Genomic DNA, 20,210 nt, shown 5'->3' on the forward strand with positions numbered 1-20,210 from the left:
GCATATTAGACAGTACTGAACGAGCACAGCACGCAGCTTAGCAGACTGTTAAGCGCTAGTAAAGCTGCGGTATATAGTAATGGCGCATTAGACAGTAGTGAACGAGCACAGCACGCAGCTCAGCAGAGTGTAAAGTGCTGATATATAGTAATGGCATATTAGACAGTACTGAACGAGCACAGCACGCAGCTTAGCAGACTGTTAAGTGCTAGTAAAGCTGCGGTATATAGTAATGGCGCATTAGACAGTAGTGAACGAGCACAGCACGCAGCTCAGCAGAGTGTAAAGTGCTGATATATAGTAATGGCATATTAGACAGTACTGAACGAGCACAGCACGCAGCTTAGCAGACTGTTAAGCGCTAGTAAAGCTGCGGTATATAGTAATGGCGCATTAGACAGTAGTGAACGAGCACAGCACGCAGATCAGCAGACTGTTAAGCGCTGGTAAAGCTGCGGTATATAGTAATGGCGCATTAGACAGTACTGAACAAGCACAGCACGCAGCTTATCAGACTGTTAAGCGCTGGTAAAGCTGCGGTATATAGTAATGGCGTATTAGACAGTAGTGAACAGCACGCAGCTTAGCAGACTGTATTAGACTGTATTAGACTGTAGTGAACAGCACGCAGATCAGCAGACTGTTAAGCGCTGGTAAAGCTGCTGTATATAGTAATGGCGCATTAGACAGTAGTGAACAGCACGCAGCTTAGCAGACTGTATTAAGACTGTATTAGACAGTAGTGAACAGCACGCAGATCAGCAGACTGTTAAGCGCTGGTAAAGCTGCGGTATATAGTAATGGCGCATTAGACAGTACTGAACGAGCACAGCACGCAGCTTATCAGACTGTTAAGCGCTGGTAAAGCTGCGGTATATAGTAATGGCGTATTAGACAGTAGTGAACAGCACGCAGCTTAGCAGACTGTATTAGACTGTAGTGAACAGCACGCAGATCAGCAGACTGTTAAGCGCTGGTAAAGCTGCTGTATATAGTAATGGCGCATTAGACAGTAGTGAACAGCACGCAGCTTAGCAGACTGTATTAAGACTGTATTAGACAGTAGTGAACAGCACGCAGATCAGCAGACTGTTAAGCGCTGGTAAAGCTGCGGTATATAGTAATGGTGCATTAGACAGTACTGAACGAGCACAGCACGCAGCTTATCAGACTGTTAAGCGCTGGTAAAGCTGCGGTATATAGTAATGGCGTATTAGACAGTACTGAATGAGCACAGCACGCAGCTTAGCAGACTGTTAAGCGCTGGTAAAGCTGCGGTATATAGTAATGGCGTATTAGACAGTACTGAATGAGCACAGCACACAGCTTAGTAGACTGTTAAGCGCTGGTAAAACTGCGGTATATAGTAATGGCGCATTAGACAGTACTGAATGAGCACAGCACACAGCTTAGTAGACTGTTAAGCGCTGGTAAAACTGCGGTATATAGTAATGGCGCATTAGACAGTACTGAACGAGCACAGCACGCAGATCAGCGGACTGGCAATGCTGCTATTCTGTGTGTAATGTTTTTCTCTGCACCCAGCTGCCAGTAATGTCTGTGATGTAGATGGGAAAAGCGAGTGTACTGTATGTGCGGCAGCTGCAGCAACAAGAAACTTTCAAGAGAACTGCAGGAGTTTCTGCTCAGACTTTCTAATTCCTTTCACTTCAGAGGCTCCGTCTGGAGAAACAGCCGGCAGTCATGCTCCTTACGCGAGGCTCGTTACCATCTAACGAGTGCCTGTGCGGTAGTCTTCTCGCATTAATCGCGTCTTTTATTCCTGCTTGGACAGCGTGACTGTATAAAATGAGATCTCCTGTTGGACGGAAACCCCGGAAGGTTTCGAAAAAGACTTCAGGGAGACGTGGTGTCGGTCAGGGAAAATGAGGGCCAGGGATTTGTGGATATCCCCCCCATACATCCTGATTGTAGAGCTTCCTAATGACACATCCCTGAGAGTGGCACGGGCCTGGGGACCAGGGTGTATCAGCGACAGATCATTGCATAAAGCGCTGGTTATACGTCTAGTAATACGACAGGTGGCCCCTGGTGACAGAGCGGGTTCTGCTACACCAGGTTTATGTACTAACCTGTGCATCAGAGTGGCCTTGTAACATTTGCTGCAGTACATGATCCTGGCCTTGCAGCGTAAGAGAGATCCAGCATCACTGTACATGCCGTGGGAACATCCCAGTAATCAACAAGAAAAACAAATGCCCCGTACCAGTCTTTTCGCCTTCTGGAAACTTTATATTTGACATGGCGCACTGCAACTTTGACTAAGTGCCTAATTCATGTTTGTACACAATGCCGACACAACGGAGCGATAATAGGAAGACTACGCATGAAAGGTATCTTTGTGGTGGAGCTCCCAATGGGAATTTAAACACAAAGTGATTGACAGGAATGGACGGTTTGGGATAACGGGGTGTGGCGGTACAGGTGTGTCACTGCTGTTTTTGGGGCATTTCTGCCTACAGCAGTGATTATGTACGTAGAGAAAATAAGATTTCTCTTACGTCCTAGAGGATGCTGGGGACTCCGTAAGGACCATGGGGATAGACGGGCTCCGCAGGAGACATGGGCACTTTAAGAAAGTCTTTAGACCTGGGTGTGCACTGGCTCCTCCCTCTATGCCCCTCCTCCAGACCTCAGTTTGATACTGTGCCCAGAGGAGCTGGGTGCTTTTCAGTGAGCTCTCCCGAGTTTGCTGATAGAAAGTATTTTGTTAGGTCTTTTTATTTTCAGGGAGCTCTGCTGGCAACAGACTCCCTGCATCGAGGGACTGAGGGGAGAGAAGCAGCCCTACTCTCTGAAGCTAGGTCCTGCTTCTTAGGCTACTGGACACCATTAGCTCCAGAGGGATCGGTACGCAGGATCTTACCCTAGCCGTCCGTCCCAGAGCGGCGCCGCCGTCCCCCTCGCAGAGCCGGAAGATAGAAGCCGGGTGAGTATTGAGGAAAAGAATCGTCAGAGGCGGCAGAAGGCACCTTGATCTTCATGAGAGGTAACGCACAGCACTGCAGCTGTGCGCCATTGCTCCCCTACACCACACATACTCCGGTCACTGTAAGGGTGCAGGGCGCTGGGGGGGCGCCCTGGGCAGCAATATAAACCTCGTTTAACATAAAATGAACATATATACAGCTGGGCACTGTATATATGTATGATCCCCCGCCAAGTTTACAATTTTAGCGGGACAGAAGCCCACCGCCGAGGGGGCGGGGCTTCTCCCTCAGCACTCACCAGCGCCATTTTTTCTCCACAGCACCGCTGAGAGGAAACACCCCCCTGGACTCTCCCCTGCTTACATGGTAGACAAGAGGGTTCAAAAGAGAGGGGGGGGGGCACATAATTCAGCGCAATTACATACAGCGCTACTGGGTAAACATTAATTTACTGTGTGATTCCTGGGTTATATAGCGCTGGGGTGTGTGCTGGCATACTCTCTCTCTGTCTCTCCAAAGGGCCTGGTGGGGGAACTGTCTCCAGAAAGAGCATTCCGTGTGTGTGTGTGTGTGTGTGTGTGTGTGTGTGTGTGTGTGTGTGGGGTGTGTGTGTGTGGGGTGTGTCGGTACGCGTGTGTCGACATGTCTGAGGGAGAAGGCTATATTAGAGAGGTACAAGAGCAGATGAATGAGGTGTCTCCGCCGACAGCGCCGAGACACCTGACTGGATGGATATGTGGAATGTTTTAAATGCTAATGTAAACTCATTGCACAAGAGATTAGACAAAGCTGAAGCTTTGGGACGGTCAGGGTCTCAGCCTATGCCTGATCCTATGTCGCAGGGGCCATCGGGGTCCCAAAAGCGCCCACTATCCCAAATGGTTGACACAGATACTGACACGGATTCTGATTCCAGTGTCGATTATAATGATGCAAAGTTACAGCCAAAATTGGCTAAAACTATTCGATATATGATTATGGCAATAAAAGATGTTTTGCACATCACAGAGGAACCCCCTGTCCCTGACACGAGGGTGCATATGTATAAGGGAAAGAAACCTGAGGTAACCTTTCCCCCCTCACACGAGCTGAACGAGTTATGTGAAAAAGCTTGGGAATCTCCAGATAAAAGACTGCAGATTTCCAGGAGGATTCTTCTGACGTATCCTTTCCCGCCAACGGATAGGCTACGTTGGGAATCATCCCCTAGGGTGGACAAGGCTTTAACACGTTTATCCAAAAAGGTAGCCCTGCCGTCCCAGGATACGGCTACCCTCAAAGATTCTGCTGACCGCAAGCAGGAGGTTACCCTGAAGTCCATTTATACACATTCAGGTACCTTACTCAGACCGGCAATTGCGTCGGCCTGGGTGTGTAGTGCTGTAGCAGCATGGACGGATACCTTATCAGAGGTAGATAAGGATACTATTTTATTGACCCTAGGGCATATAAAAGATGCTGTCCTGTATATGAGAGATGCTCAAAGAGACATTAGTCTTTTGGGTTCTAGAATAAACGCTATGTCGGTTTCTGCCAGAAGAGTCCTATGGACACGGCAATGGACAGGTGATGCCGACTCAAAGAGGCGTATGGAGGTTTTACCTTACAGGGGTGAGGAATTGTTTGGAGAAGGTCTCTCGGACCTAGTCTCCACAGCTACTGCTGGAAAATCAAGTTTTTTGCCTTATATTCCCTCACAGCCTAAAAGAGCACTGCATTATCAAATGCAGTCCTTCAGATCACAAAGGAACAAGAAAGTCCGAGGTGCGTCCTTTCTTGCCAGAGGTAGGGGCAGAGGAAAGAAGCTGCACAACACAGCTAGTTCCCAGGAACAGAAGTCCTCCCCGGCCTCTACAAAATCCACCGCATGACGCTGGGGCTCCGCTGGTGGAGTCCGCCCTAGTGGGGGCACGTCTTCGGGGTTTCAGCCACATCTGGGTTCACTCTCAGGTGGATCCCTGGGCGATAGAAATTGTTTCTCAGGGTTACAAGCTAGAATTCGAAGACGTGCCTCCTCGCCGATTTTTCAAATCGGCCCTACCAACTTCTCCCCAGGAGAGGGAGATAGTATTGCAGGCAATACAAAAATTGTATCTCCAACAGGTGGTGGTCAAGGTTCCCCTCCTTCAACAAGGAAGGGGATATTACTCGACCCTGTTTGTAGTCCCGAAACCGGACGGTTCGGTCAGACCTATATTAAATTTAAAATCCCTGAACCTATACTTGAAAAGGTTCAAGTTCAAGATGGAATCGCTAAGAGCGGTCATCTCAATCCTGGAAGGGGGGGATTTTATGGTGTCTCTGGACATAAAGGATGCATACCTTCATGTCCCCATTTATCCGCCTCATCAGGCTTACCTCAGATTTGCGGTACAGGATTGTCATTACCAATTTCAGACGTTGCCGTTTGGTCTCTCCACGGCCCCGAGGATTTTCACCAAGGTAATGGCGGAAATGATGGTGCTCCTGCGGAAGCAAGGTGTCACAATTATCCCGTACTTGGACGATCTCCTCATAAAAGCGAGATCACGAGAGCAGTTGTTGAACAGCGTGTCACTTTCACTGAAGGTGTTACAGCGACACGGCTGGATTCTCAATATTCCAAAGTCGCAGTAGATTCCTACAACTCGTCTGCCTTTTTTGGGCATGATTCTGGACACGGACCAGAAGAGGGTTTATCTCCCAATAGAAAAGGCCCAGGAACTCATGACTCTGGTCAGGAACCTGTTGAAACCAAAACAGGTGTCAGTGCATCACTGCACTCGAGTCCTGGGAAAAATGGTGGCATCGTACGAGGCCATTCCCTTCGGCAGGTTCCGTGCGAGGACTTTCCAATGGGACCTACTGGACAAGTGGTCCGGGTCACATCTACAGATGCATCGGTTGATCACCCTATCCCCCAGGGCCAGGGTGTCACTACTGTGGTGGCTGCAGAGGGCTCACCTTCTCGAGGGTCGCAGGTTCGGCATTCAGGACTGGATCCTGGTGACCACAGATGCAAGCCTCCGAGGTTGGGGAGCAGTCACACAGGGAAGAAGTTTCCAAGGTCTTTGGTCAAGTCAAGAGACTTGTCTTCACATCAACATCCTGGAACTAAGGGCCATATACAACGCCCTAAGGCAAGCGGAGACTTTGCTTCACAACCATCCGGTTCTGATTCAGTCACACAAGGTCACCGCAGTGGCTCATGTAAACCGCCAAGGCGGCACAAGGAGCAGAGTAGCGATGGCGGAAGCCACCAGAATTCTTCGCTGGGCGGAGAATCATGTCAGCAGTGTTCATTCCGGGAGTAGGCAACTGGGAAGCAGACTTCCCCAGCAGACACGACCTACATCCGGGAGAGTGGGGACTTCATCCAGAAGTCTTCGCACAGATTGTGAGTCGGTGGGAACTGCCACAGATAGACATGATGGCGTCCCGCCTGAACAAGAAGCTACAGAGGTATTGCGCCAGGTCAAGAGACCCTCAGGCAGCAGCTGTAGACGCCCTAGTGACACCATGGGTGTTCCAGTCGGTCTATCTATTTCCTCCTCTTCCTCTCATATCCAAGGTGTTGAGGTTAATAAGAAAAAGAGGTGTGAGAACAATCCTCATTGTTCCAGATTGGCCACGAAGGACCTGGTACCCGGAGCTGCAGGAAATGCTCACAGAGGATCCGTGGCCTCTTCCTCTAAGACAGGACCTGTTGCAACAGGGGCCCTGTCTGTTCCAAGACTTACCGCGGCTACGCTTGACGGCATGGCGGTTGAACGCCGGATCCTAGCAGAGAAAGGCATTCCGGTGGAGGTCATCCCTACGCTAATAAAGGCTCGGAAGGACGTAATGTCAAAACATTATCACCGCATATGGCGAAAGTATGTTTCTTGGTGTGAGGCCAGGAATGCTCCTACGGAAGAATTCCATCTGGGCCGTTTTCTTCACTTCCTGCAAACTGGAGTGAATTTGGGCCTAAAATTAGGCTCCATTAAGGTCCAGATTTCGGCCCTATCCATTTTCTTTCAAAAAGAATTGGCTTCTCTCCCTGAAGTACAAACGTTTGTGAAGGGAGTACTGCATATTCAGCCTCCTTTTGTACCTCCGGTGGCGCCTTGGGACCTTAACGTGGTGTTAAGTTTCCTTAAGTCGCACTGGTTTGAACCACTTAAGACGGTGGAGTTGAAATACCTCACCTGGAAAGTGGTCATGTTATTAGCCTTGGCTTCGGCTAGGTGAGTGTCGGAATTCGCGGCTTTGTCACATAAAAGCCCCTATCTGGTTTCCATATGGATAGAGCGGAATTGCGGACCCGTCCTCAGTTCCTGCCTAAGGTGGTCTCATCTTTTCATATGAACCAACCTATTGTGGTGCCTGTGGCTACACGTGCCTTGGAGGATTCCGAGTCCCTTGATGTGGTCAGGGCTTTGAAAATGTATGTGGCCAGAATGGCTAGAGTCAGGAAAACAGAAGCGCTGTTTGTCCTGTATGCAGCCAACAAGCTTGGTGGCCCTGCTTCAAAGCAGACTATTGCTCGCTGGATCTGTAACACGATTCAGCAGGCAGGGGACTCCGTAAGGACCATGGGGATTATACCAAAGCTCCCAAACGGGCGGGAGAGTGCGGATGACTCTGCAGCACCGATTGAGCAAACATGAGGTCCTCCTCAGCCAGGGTATCAAGGTGTTTGAACCCTACAGCTCGACACAGCTGTAGTGCCGAGACCCCTCGGCCAGCCGCCCAAGAAGAGCCCACCTTCCTAGTGGAATGGGCCTTAACCGATTTTGGTAACGGCAATCCAGCCGTAGAATGCGCTTGCTGAATTGTGTTACAAATCCAGCGAGCAATAGTTTGCTTTGAAGCAGGGTCACCAATCTTGTTGGATGCATACAGGACAAACAGCGCTTCAGTTTTCCTGACCCTAGCCGTTCTGGCCACGTAAATTTTCAAAGCTCTGACTACGTCAAGTAACTCGGAATCCTCCAAGTCACGTGTAGACACAGGCACCACAATAGGTTGGTTCATATGAAAAGATGATACCACTTTTGGCAGAAATTGAGGACGGGTCCGCAATTCCGCTCTATCCATATAGAAAGCCAGATAGGGGCTTTTATGTGACAAAGCCGCCAATTCTGACACTCGCCTAGCCGAAGCTAAGGCTAATAACATGACCACCTTCCACGTGAGATATTTCAACTCCACCGTTTTAAGTGGTTCAAACCAGTGTGACTTTAGGAAACTTAACACCACGTTAAGGTCCCAAGGCGCCACCGGAGGTACAAAAGGAGGCTGAATATGCAGTACTCCCTTCACAAAAGTCTGAACTTCTGGGAGAGAAGCCAATTCTTTTTGAAAGAAAATGGATAGGGACGAAATCTGGACCTTAACGGAGCCTAATTTTAGGCCCAAATTCACCCCAGTTTGTAGGAAGTGAAGGAAACGGCCCAGATGGAATTCTTCTGTAGGAGCATTCCTTGCCTCACGCCAAGAAACATATTTTCGCCATATACGGTGATAATGTTTTGACGTTACGTCCTTCCTAGCCATTATCAGCGTAGGTATAACCTCAACCGGAATGCCTTTCTCTGCTAGGATCCGGCGTTCAACCGCCATGCCGTCAAACGCAGCCGCGGTAAATCTTGGAACAGACAGGGCCCTGCTGCAACAGGTCCTGTCTTAGAGGAAGAGACCACGGATCTTCTGTGAGCATTTCCTGCAGATCTGGATACCAGGTCCTTCGTGGCCAATCTGGAACAATGAGGATTGTTCTCACTCCTTTTCTTCTTATAATCCTCAACACCTTGGGTATGAGAGGAAGAGGAGGAAATACATAGACTGACTAGAACACCCACGGTGTCACTAGGGCGTCTACAGCTACTGCCTGAGGGTCTCTTGTCCTGGCGCAATACCGCTGTAGCTTTTTGTTGAGTCGGGACGCCATCATGTCCACCTGTGTCCGTCCCCACCGACTTGTAATCTGTGTGAAGACTTCCTGATGAAGTCCCCACTCTCCCGGGTGTAGGTCGTGTCTGCTGAGGAAGTCTGCTTCCCAGTTGTCCACTCCCGGAATGAACACTGCTGACAGTGCGCTTACATGATTCTTCGCCCAGCGAAAAATCCTGGTGGCTTCCGCCATCGCCACTTTGCTCCTTGTGCCGCCTTGGCGGTTTACATGAGCCACTGCAGTGATGTTGTCTGACTGGATCAGAACCGGTTGGTCGCGAAGTAAGGTCTCCGCTTGACGCAGGGCGTTGTATATGGCCCTTAGCTCTAGGATGTTGATGTGAAGACAAGTCTCTTGACTTGACCAAAGACCTTGGAAATTTCTTCCCTGTGTGACTGCTCCCCAACCTCGGAGGCTTGCGTCCGTGGTCACCAGGATCCAGTCCTGAATGCCGAATCGGCGGCCCTCGAGAAGGTGAGCACTCTGCAGCCACCACAGGAGTGACACCCTGGCCCTGGGGCACAGGGTGATCAACCGATGCATCTGTAGATGTGACCCGGACCACTTGGCCAGTAGGTCCCATTGGAAAGTCCTCGCATGGAACCTGCCGAAGGGAATGGCCTCGTATGATGCCACCATCTTTCCCAGGACTCGAGTGCAGTGATGCACAGACACCTGTTTTGGTTTCAATAGGTTCCTGACCAGAGTCATGAGTTCCTGGGCTTTTTCCATCGGGAGATAAACCCTCTTCTGGTCCGTGTCCAGAAGCATGCCCAAGAAAGGCAGACGAGTCGTAGGAACCAACTGCGACTTTGGTATATTGAGAATCCAGCCGTGCTGCTGTAGCACTTCCAGTGAAAGTGATACGCTGTTCAGCAACTGCTCTCTTGATCTTGCTTTTATGAGGAGATCGTCCAAGTACGGGATAATTGTGACACCTTGCTTCCGCAGGAGCACCATCATTTCCGCCATTACCTTGGTGAAAATTCTCGGGGCCGTGGAGAGACCAAACGGCAACGTCTGAAATTGGTAATGCCAATCCTGTACTGCAAATCTGAGGTCTGCCTGATGAGGTGGATAAATGGGGACATGAAGGTATGCATCCTTTATGTCCAGGGACACCATAAAATCCCCCCCTTCCAGGATTGCGATGACCGCTCTTAGCGATTCCATCTTGAACTTGAACCTTTTCAAGTATAGGTTCAGGGATTTTAAATTTAATATGGGTCTGACCGAACCATCCGGTTTCGGGACTACAAACATGGTCGAGTAATAACCCTTTCCTTGTTGAAGGAGGGGAACCTTATCCACCACCTGTTGAAGATACAATTTTTGTATTGCATTTAACACTATCTCACTCTCTTGGGGAGAAGCTGGTAGGGCCGATCTGAAAAATCGGCGAGGAGGCATCTTTTCGAATTCCAGCTTGTAACCCTGAGAAACAATTTCTATTGCCCAGGGATCCACCTGGGAGTGAACCCATATGTGGCTGAAAATCCGAAGACGTGCCCCCACTGGGCAGGACTCCGCCAGTGGAGCCCCAGCGTCATGCGGTGGATTTCGTAGAGGCCGGGGAGGACTTCTGTTCCTGGGAACTAGCTGTGTTGTGCAGCTTCTTTCCTCTGCCCCTACCTCTGGCAAGAAAGGACGCACCTCGCACTTTCTTGTTTCTTTGTGAACGAAAGGACTGCATTTGATAATGCGGTGCTCTCTTAGGCTGTGAGGGAATATAAGGCAAAAAAATTGATTTTCCAGCTGTAGCTGTGGAGACTAGGTCCAAGAGACCTTCTCCGAACAATTCCTCACCCCTGTAAGGTAAAACCTCCATATGCCTTTATGAGTCGGCATCTCCTGTCCATTTCCGTGTCCATAGGACTCTTCTGGCAGAAATCGACATAGCGTTTATTCTAGAACCCAGTAGACTAATGTCTCTATGAGCATCTCTCATATATAGGACAGCATCTTTAATATGCCCCAGGGTCAATAAAATAGTATCCTTATCTAGGGTATCAATCTCCTCAGATAAGGTATCCGTCCATGCCGCTACAGCACTACACACCCAGGCAGACGCAATTGCCGGTCTTAGTAAGGTACCTGAATGTGTATAAATGGACTTCAGGGTAACCTCTTGTTTGCGGTCAGCAGCATCTTTGAGGGTAGCCGTATCCTGGGACGGTAGGGCTACCTTCTTGGATAAGCGTGTTAATGCTTTGTCCACCCTAGGGGAGGATTCCCATTGTAACCTATCCGTTGGTGGGAAAGGATACGCCATAAGAATCCGTTTGGAAATCTGCAGTCTTTTATCTGGCGATTCCCAAGCCTTTTCACATAACTCATTCAGCTCGTGTGAGGGGGGAAAGGTTACCTCAGGCTTCTTTCCCTTATACATATGCACCCTCGTGTCAGGGACAGGGAGTTCCTCTGTGATGTGCAAAACATCCTTTATTGCTATAATCATATATCGAATGGATTTAGCCAATTTTGGTTGTAACTTTGCATCATCGTAATCGACACTGGAGTCAGAATCCGTGTCGGTATCTGTGTCAACAATTTGGGATAGTGGACGCTTATGAGACCCTGACGGTCCCTGCGACATAGGATCAGGCATGGGTTGAGACCCTGACTGTCCCAAGGCTTCTGCCTTGTCTAATCTTTTATGCAATGAGTTTACACTAGCATTTAAAACCTTCCACATATCCATCCAGTCAGGTGTTGGCGCCGTCGGCGGAGACACCACATTCATTTGCTCCCGCTCCTCCCCAACATAGCCTTCTTCTTCAGACATGTCGACACACGCGTACCGACACACCACACACACAGGGAATGCTCTTTCTGAAGACAGTTCCCCCACAAGGCCCTTTGGAGAGACAGAGAGAGAGTATGCCAGCACACACCCCAGCGCTATATAACCCAGGAATAACACAGTAACTTAATGTTAACCCAGTAGCTGCTGTATGTACTTTTTGCGTCGAATTATGTGCCCCCCCCCCCCCCCCCTCTCTTTTTCAACCCTCTTCTACCGTGTATAAGCAGGGGAGAGTCCGGGGAGCTTCCTCTCAGCGGTGCTGTGGAGAAAAAATGGCGCTGGTGAGTGCTGAGGGAGAAGCCCCGCCCCCTCGGCGGCGGAGCTTCTGTCCCGCTTAAACTGTAAATTTGGCAGGGGCTCATACATATATACAGTGCCCAGCTGTATATATGTTATACTTTTGCCAAAAAGGGGTCCAAATTGCTGCCCAGGGCGCCCCCCCTGCGCCCTGCACCCTTACAGTGACCGGAATATGTGAGGTGTGTGGGAGCAATGGCGCACAGCTGCAGTGCTGTGCGTTACCTCAGTGAAGATCATGAAGTCTTCTGCCGCCTGTGAAGTCTTCTTTTCTTCTCATACTCACCCGGCTTCTATCTTCCGGCTCTGCGAGGGGGGCGGCGGCGCGGCTCCGGGACGGACGGCTAGGGTGAGATCCTGCGTACCGATCCCTCTGGAACTAATGGTGTCCAGTAGCCTAAGAAGCAGGACCTAGCACTCAGAGAGTAGGTTTGCTTCTCTCCCCTCAGTCCCTCGATGCAGGGAGTCTGTTGCCAGCAGAGCTCCCTTAAAATAAAAAACCTAACAAAATACTTTCTGTCAGCAAACTCAGGAGAGCTCACTGAAAAGCACCCATTCTCCACTGGGCACAGTAATCAACCGAGGTCTGGAGGAGGGGCATAGAGGGAGGAGCCAGTGCACACCCAGAACTAAATTCTTTCTTAAAGTGCCCATGTCTCCTGCGGAACCTGTCTATCCACATGGTCCTTACGGAGTCCCCAGCATCCTCTAGGATGTTAGAGAAACATGGAGTCAGCATCGCTACTGCCATGGCCAGTCTACGTAGTCATACACTCAGGGTGCTGAGGACTTGGCGAGGGCCCCGGTGGGCGTCTATATTCTTTTCTGGGCGGCTGCCTCACTTGCAATGATTAGCCAGTCCGTAGGCTGCGTAGGCATGTGTGTACAAATCTGAATCAGTACAGTACATTGATTTATCAGTTTGTCTGTGTACTTTGCAGCTGTCTTTATATCAACCAGACACGGGCTGAGCCTGTGCCGCACGCTGCTTTAGTGTCTTTGGTTGTAGCTGCACCTTTATGGTAATGCTCATATCAGTCCGTCCCCTGCAGCGCCAGCGTCCGCCTGACTGTACAAGCTGAGACGCCCTCTTTAAGCATCTATAGACGCTGTAATAGATTGGTGCAGCTTTAGATTCCACCAATGGTCGCACCATCAAAATGCGTACCAGCCCCATGCTATGTGCAGATTCCCCGTCACGGTACGGCCTCCAATGTGAGTGACTAAATACCTGAGATTGCGCCCCCTGACACTACCATAACACGTCCCTAAGCCGGTACACCTTGGTGCATCTCACCACCTAGGAATACATTTCCAGTACACTTTGCACTCCGTGCTTCTCACTCGCAGCTGCTCCTCTGTGTGCACTCACAGTGTACTGCATGCGGCATACAAGCTGCACCTCTGTGTGCACTCACAGTGTACTGCATGCGGCATACAAGCTGCTCCTCTGTGTGCACTCACAGTGTACTGCATGCGGCATACAAGCTGCTCCTCTGTGTGCACTCACAGTGTACTGCATGCGACATACAAGCTGCGCCTCTGTGTGCACTCACAGTGTACTGCATGCAACATACAAGGTGCGCCTCTGTGTGCACTCACACTGTACTGCATGCGGCATACAAGCTGCTCCTCTGTGTGCACTCAGTGTACTGCATGCGGCATACAAGCTGCTCCTCTATGTGCACTCAGTGTACTGCATGCGGCATACAAGCTGCTCCTCTGTGTGCACTCACAGTGTACTGCATGCGGCATACAAGCTGCTCCTGTGTGCACTCACAGTGTACTGCATGCGGCATACAAGCTGCGCCTCTGTGTGTGCACTCAGTGTACTGCATGCAGCACACAAGCTGCGCCTATCTGCGCACTCAGTGTACAGCATGCGGCATACAAGCTCACTCAGTGTACTGTATGCGGCATACAAGCTGCGCCTCTGTGTGCACTGTGTACTGTATGCGGCATACAAGCTGCGCCTGTGTGAACTCCGTGTACTGCATGCAAGCTGCGTCTCTGTGTGCAACTCACAGTGTACTACATGCGGCATACAAGCTGCGCCTCTGTGCGCAGTGTTCTGCATGCGGCATGCAAGCTGCGCCTGTGTGCACTCAGTGTACTGCATGCGGCATACAAGCTGCGACTGTGTGCGCACACAGTGTTCTGCATGCGGCATACAAGCTGCGACTGTGTGCACTCAGTGTACTGCATGCGGCATACATGCTGCATCATGCGACATAAGAGCTGAGCCTCTGTGCACACTCAGTGTACTGCATGCGGCATACAAGCTGCTCCTCTGTGTGCACTCAGTGTACTGTATGTGGCATACAAGCTGCTCCTCTGTGTGCACTCACAGTGAACTGCATGCGGCATACAAGCTGCGCCTGTGTGCATTCACAGTGTACTGCATGCGGCATACAAGCTGCGCCTCTGTGCGCACTCATGCATGCGGCATACAAGCTGCTCCTCTGTGCGCACTGACAGTGTACTGCATGTGGCATACAAGCTGCTCCTCTGTGTGCACTCACAGTGAACTGCATGCGGCATACAAGCTCTGCCTGTGTGCAGTGTACTGCATGCGGCATACAAGCTGCACCTCTATGTGCAGTGTACTGCATGTGGCATACAAGCTGCTCCTCTGTGTGCACTCAGTGTACTGTATGTGGCATACAAGCTGCGCCTCTGTGTGCACTCACAGTGTACTACATGCAGCATACAAGCTGCACCTATGTGCGCACTCATGCATGCGGCATACAAGCTGCTCCTCTGTGCGCACTGACAGTGTACTGCATGTGGCATACAAGCTGCTCCTCTGTGTGCACTCACAGTGAACTGCATGCGGCATACAAGCTCCGCCTGTGTGCAGTGTACTGCATGCGGCATACAAGCTGCGCCTCTGTGTGCAGTGTACTGCATGCGGCATACAAGCTGCGTCTCTGTGTGCACTCAGTGTACTGCATGCGGCATACAAGCTGCTCCTCTGTGTGCACTCACAGTGTACTGCATGCGGCATACAAGCTGCGCCTGTGTGAACTCAGTGTACTGCATGCGACATACAAGCTGCGCCTGTGTGCACTCACTGTGTTCTGCTTGCGGCATACAAGCTGCGCCTCTGTGCACTCACAGTGTACTGCATGCGGCATACAAGCTGCGCCTCTGTGCATTCAGTGTACTGCATGCGGCATACAAGCTGCGCCTCTGTGCATTCAGTGTACTGCATGCGGCATACAAGCTGCACCTCTGTGCGCACTGACAGTGTACTAAATGCGGCATACAAGCTGCGCCTGTGTGAACTGACAGTGTACTGCATGTGGCATACAAGCTGCACCTCTGTGCACACTCAGTGTACTGCATGCGGCATACAAGCTGCGCCTCTGTGTGCACTCACTGTGTACTGCATGCGGCATACAAGCTGCGCCTCTGTGTGCACTCACTGTGTACTGCATGCAGCATACAAGCTGCGCCTGTGTGCACTCACTGTGTACTGCATGCGGCATACAAGCTGCGCCTGTGTGAACTCAGTGTACTGCATGCGGCATACAAGCTGCACCTCTGCGCACTCATGCATGCGGCATACAAGCAGCTCCTCTGTGCGCACTGACAGTGTGCTGCATGCGGCATACAAGCTGCTCCTCTGTGCGCACTGACAGTATACTGCATGCGGTATAGAAGCTGCGCCTCTGTGCGCACTGACAGTGTACTGCATGCGGTATAGAAGCTGCGCCTCTGTGCGCACTGACAGTGTACTGCATGCGTAGAAAACAAAGTTTCCCCAGCGCAAATCATAGGGTAATCAAAACTATGAATCAAATTTTTTAAAAACATATGTTTATTTTGAAAAAGGAAGAATTGATATCTATTCTAAAACAGCGTAAATTATTACACTAGTGAAACAACCTATTACCGGTAAACATATACAAAAGACAGACTACATATAACATAAAGGATGGATTTTCACCAATTATTGCTCAGTTCTTTCGAATACTTGTACAGTCTCTATATAATTAAATGCGGTGAGGATGCGTTTCTCAGCGACTTACTCCTTCCCCTAGAAGTAATCAGTGAGCTGGTAGCACTGAGTATTCCACGTCTGGTGATCTTAAACAGAAGGGAAGTGGATATTTCACAGCTGTTGATTTTTCAAAACCACTATGGGTGCTGTGTGCAATTAGTATGGTTGAAGCTGTGCTGATACCCTAAAGGTCTCTATGAACTCAGCTGCAACAAGGGTATTTTATCCTTCCCCTAAAGTCAGTGAATATTCCACGTCTGGTGATCCGTGATTTGTCTCTATGAGCCCAGCCTCCAAAAGTATGAATGTAATTCAGGCTGTACAGTACCTCATAGTGGTCTCTCCACAAAACTTTCAATGTGCAGTGTCCAAAGAGAAGACTGTCCCTGAAGTGAATAAGGTCCAGATTCCGCCGGCGGATTCCCGTACACGCCGCTCTTAGCGCTAGACGGCGTTGAATAGGATCGATGCGCTCTGCGCTCTACGCGTTTCACCTACAAAAGGCTTCGTCAGGATGGCAGATAAGTCGATCTGTGTCCATTCACCTCTTTTATAGGTACATGCGGGAGGCTACCAGACATTTGGATCATTCTGAACTCGGAGTAAGACGAGCATTCAATAAACTCTTTAGGTAAAAAAAACTCTTTGTTGTTCTGTATCAGCTCTTTTTTCACAGCTGCCTTGAGTTAGGTAACCTCTTCTGTTGTGTGCTCATGTTATGGCTCACTGCATACTGCCAGGAAATCAGCACTGAGCTAGGACCTTCAGTGTGATCACAATCCTTATGGAGAATAATAATATGCGTGCCAAATAAAAAAGTGACATCAGATCCTTTACTTCCCTCCTCGACTCATCTTTTTTCATCCCAAATGCTCCACGGATATTATGGAACTTGTGCTCACATGCAATATAACGTCTTAGCTCGTACACAAACAGAGTCTTATAAAACACCAAGTGTAATCAGCTCTCCAAACTGTGTCAACAGCATAAATCTTTGCATACCTTCCAAGCTGCGCCTGTGTGAACTCAGTGTACTGCATGCGGCATACAAGCTGCACCTCTGTGCGCACTCATGCATGCGGCATACAAGCTGCTCCTCTGTGCGCACTGACAGTATACTGCATGCGGTATAGAAGCTGCGCCTCTGTGCGCACTCACTGTGTACTGCATGCGGCATACAAGCTGCGCCTCTGTGCATTCAGTGTACTGCATGCGGCATACAAGCTGCACCTCTGTGCGCACTGACAGTGTACTAAATGCGGCATACAAGCTGCGCCTGTGTGAACTGACAGTGTACTGCATGTGGCATACAAGCTGCACCTCTGTGCACACTCAGTGTACTGCATGCGGCATACAAGCTGCGCCTCTGTGTGCACTCACTGTGTACTGCATGCGGCATACAAGCTGCGCCTCTGTGTGCACTCACTGTGTACTGCATGCAGCATACAAGCTGCGCCTGTGTGCACTCACTGTGTACTGCATGCGGCATACAAGCTGCGCCTGTGTGAACTCAGTGTACTGCATGCGGCATACAAGCTGCACCTCTGCGCACTCATGCATGCGGCATACAAGCAGCTCCTCTGTGCGCACTGACAGTGTGCTGCATGCGGCATACAAGCTGCTCCTCTGTGCGCACTGACAGTATACTGCATGCGGTATAGAAGCTGCGCCTCTGTGCGCACTGACAGTGTACTGCATGCGGTATAGAAGCTGCGCCTCTGTGCGCACTGACAGTGTACTGCATGCGTAGAAAACAAAGTTTCCCCAGCGCAAATCATAGGGTAATCAAAACTATGAATCAAATTTTTTAAAAACATATGTTTATTTTGAAAAAGGAAGAATTGATATCTATTCTAAAACAGCGTAAATTATTACACTAGTGAAACAACCTATTACCGGTAAACATATACAAAAGACAGACTACATATAACATAAAGGATGGATTTTCACCAATTATTGCTCAGTTCTTTCGAATACTTGTACAGTCTCTATATAATTAAATGCGGTGAGGATGCGTTTCTCAGCGACTTACTCCTTCCCCTAGAAGTAATCAGTGAGCTGGTAGCACTGAGTATTCCACGTCTGGTGATCTTAAACAGAAGGGAAGTGGATATTTCACAGCTGTTGATTTTTCAAAACCACTATGGGTGCTGTGTGCAATTAGTATGGTTGAAGCTGTGCTGATACCCTAAAGGTCTCTATGAACTCAGCTGCAACAAGGGTATTTTATCCTTCCCCTAAAGTCAGTGAATATTCCACGTCTGGTGATCCGTGATTTGTCTCTATGAGCCCAGCCTCCAAAAGTATGAATGTAATTCAGGCTGTACAGTACCTCATAGTGGTCTCTCCACAAAACTTTCAATGTGCAGTGTCCAAAGAGAAGACTGTCCCTGAAGTGAATAAGGTCCAGATTCCGCCGGCGGATTCCCGTACACGCCGCTCTTAGCGCTAGACGGCGTTGAATAGGATCGATGCGCTCTGCGCTCTACGCGTTTCACCTACAAAAGGCTTCGTCAGGATGGCAGATAAGTCGATCTGTGTCCATTCACCTCTTTTATAGGTACATGCGGGAGGCTACCAGACATTTGGATCATTCTGAACTCGGAGTAAGACGAGCATTCAATAAACTCTTTAGGTAAAAAAAACTCTTTGTTGTTCTGTATCAGCTCTTTTTTCACAGCTGCCTTGAGTTAGGTAACCTCTTCTGTTGTGTGCTCATGTTATGGCTCACTGCATACTGCCAGGAAATCAGCACTGAGCTAGGACCTTCAGTGTGATCACAATCCTTATGGAGAATAATAATATGCGTGCCAAATAAAAAAGTGACATCAGATCCTTTACTTCCCTCCTCGACTCATCTTTTTTCATCCCAAATGCTCCACGGATATTATGGAACTTGTGCTCACATGCAATATAACGTCTTAGCTCGTACACAAACAGAGTCTTATAAAACACCAAGTGTAATCAGCTCTCCAAACTGTGTCAACAGCATAAATCTTTGCATACCTTCCAAGCTGCGCCTGTGTGAACTCAGTGTACTGCATGCGGCATACAAGCTGCACCTCTGTGCGCACTCATGCATGCGGCATACAAGCTGCTCCTCTGTGCGCACTGACAGTATACTGCATGCGGTATAGAAGCTGCGCCTCTGTGCGCACTCACTGTGTACTGCATGCGGCATACAAGCTGCGCCTCTGTGTGCACTCACAGTGTACAGCATGCGGCATACAAACTGCTCCTCTGTGCGCACTCATAGTGTACTACATGCGGCATACAAACTGCTCCTCTGTGCGCACTCATAGTGTACTACATGCGGCATACAAGCTGCTCCTCTGTGTGCACTCACAGTGTACTGCATGCGGCATACAAACTGCTCCTCTGTGCGCACTCATAGTGTACTACATGCGGCATACAAACTGCTCCTCTGTGCGCACTCATAGTGTACTACATGCGGCATACAAACTGCTCCTCTGTGCGCACTCATAGTGTACTACATGCGGCATACAAACTGCTCCTCTGTGCGCACTCATAGTGTACTACATGCGGCATACAAACTGCTCCTCTGTGCGCACTCATAGTGTACTACATGCGGCATACAAGCTGCTCCTCTGTGTGCACTCACAGTGTACTGCATGCGGCATACAAACTGCGACTCTGCGCACTCACTGTGTACTACATGCGGCATACAAGCTGCGCCTCTGTGTGCACTCACTGTGTACTGCATGCGGCATACAAGCTGCACCTCTGTGTGCACTCACAGTGTACTGCATGCGGCATACAAACTGCGACTCTGCGCACTCACTGTGTACTACATGCGGCATACAAGCTGCGCCTCTGTGTGCACTCACTGTGTACTGCATGCGGCATACAAGCTGCACCTCTGTGTGCACTCACAGTGTACTGCATGCGGCATACAAGCTGCGACTCTGCGCACTCACTGTGTACTACATGCGGCATACAAGCTGCGCCTCTGTGTGCACTCACAGTGTACTGCATGCGGCATACAAGCTGCGCCTCTGTGTGCACTCACAGTGTACTACATGCGGCATACAAGCTGCGACTGCGCACTCACAGTGTACTGCATGCGGCTTACAAGCTTTTAGGGAATTCTGCGCATCCGCAGTCCCCCACAAAATAAAATCACTTAAGTCTGTGAACATCGTCCCTGTCTGGGCCATAATATTTTATCACACACATCTGATTTGTTCACTGGTATGTATCCCATAGCAACAA

General features: G+C 49.7%; 1 long non-coding RNA gene across 1 annotated transcript in view; it reads left to right on the forward strand.

Annotated features, from left to right (window-relative positions):
• Positions 1-20,210, forward strand: part of LOC134908845 (uncharacterized) — a 51,948-nt gene that overhangs the window by 19,170 nt on the left and 12,568 nt on the right. The gene's annotated exons all lie outside the window — the stretch shown is intronic.

Source organism: Pseudophryne corroboree, chromosome 4 (assembly GCF_028390025.1).
Source record: "Pseudophryne corroboree isolate aPseCor3 chromosome 4, aPseCor3.hap2, whole genome shotgun sequence".
NCBI lineage: Eukaryota > Metazoa > Chordata > Amphibia > Anura > Myobatrachidae > Pseudophryne > Pseudophryne corroboree.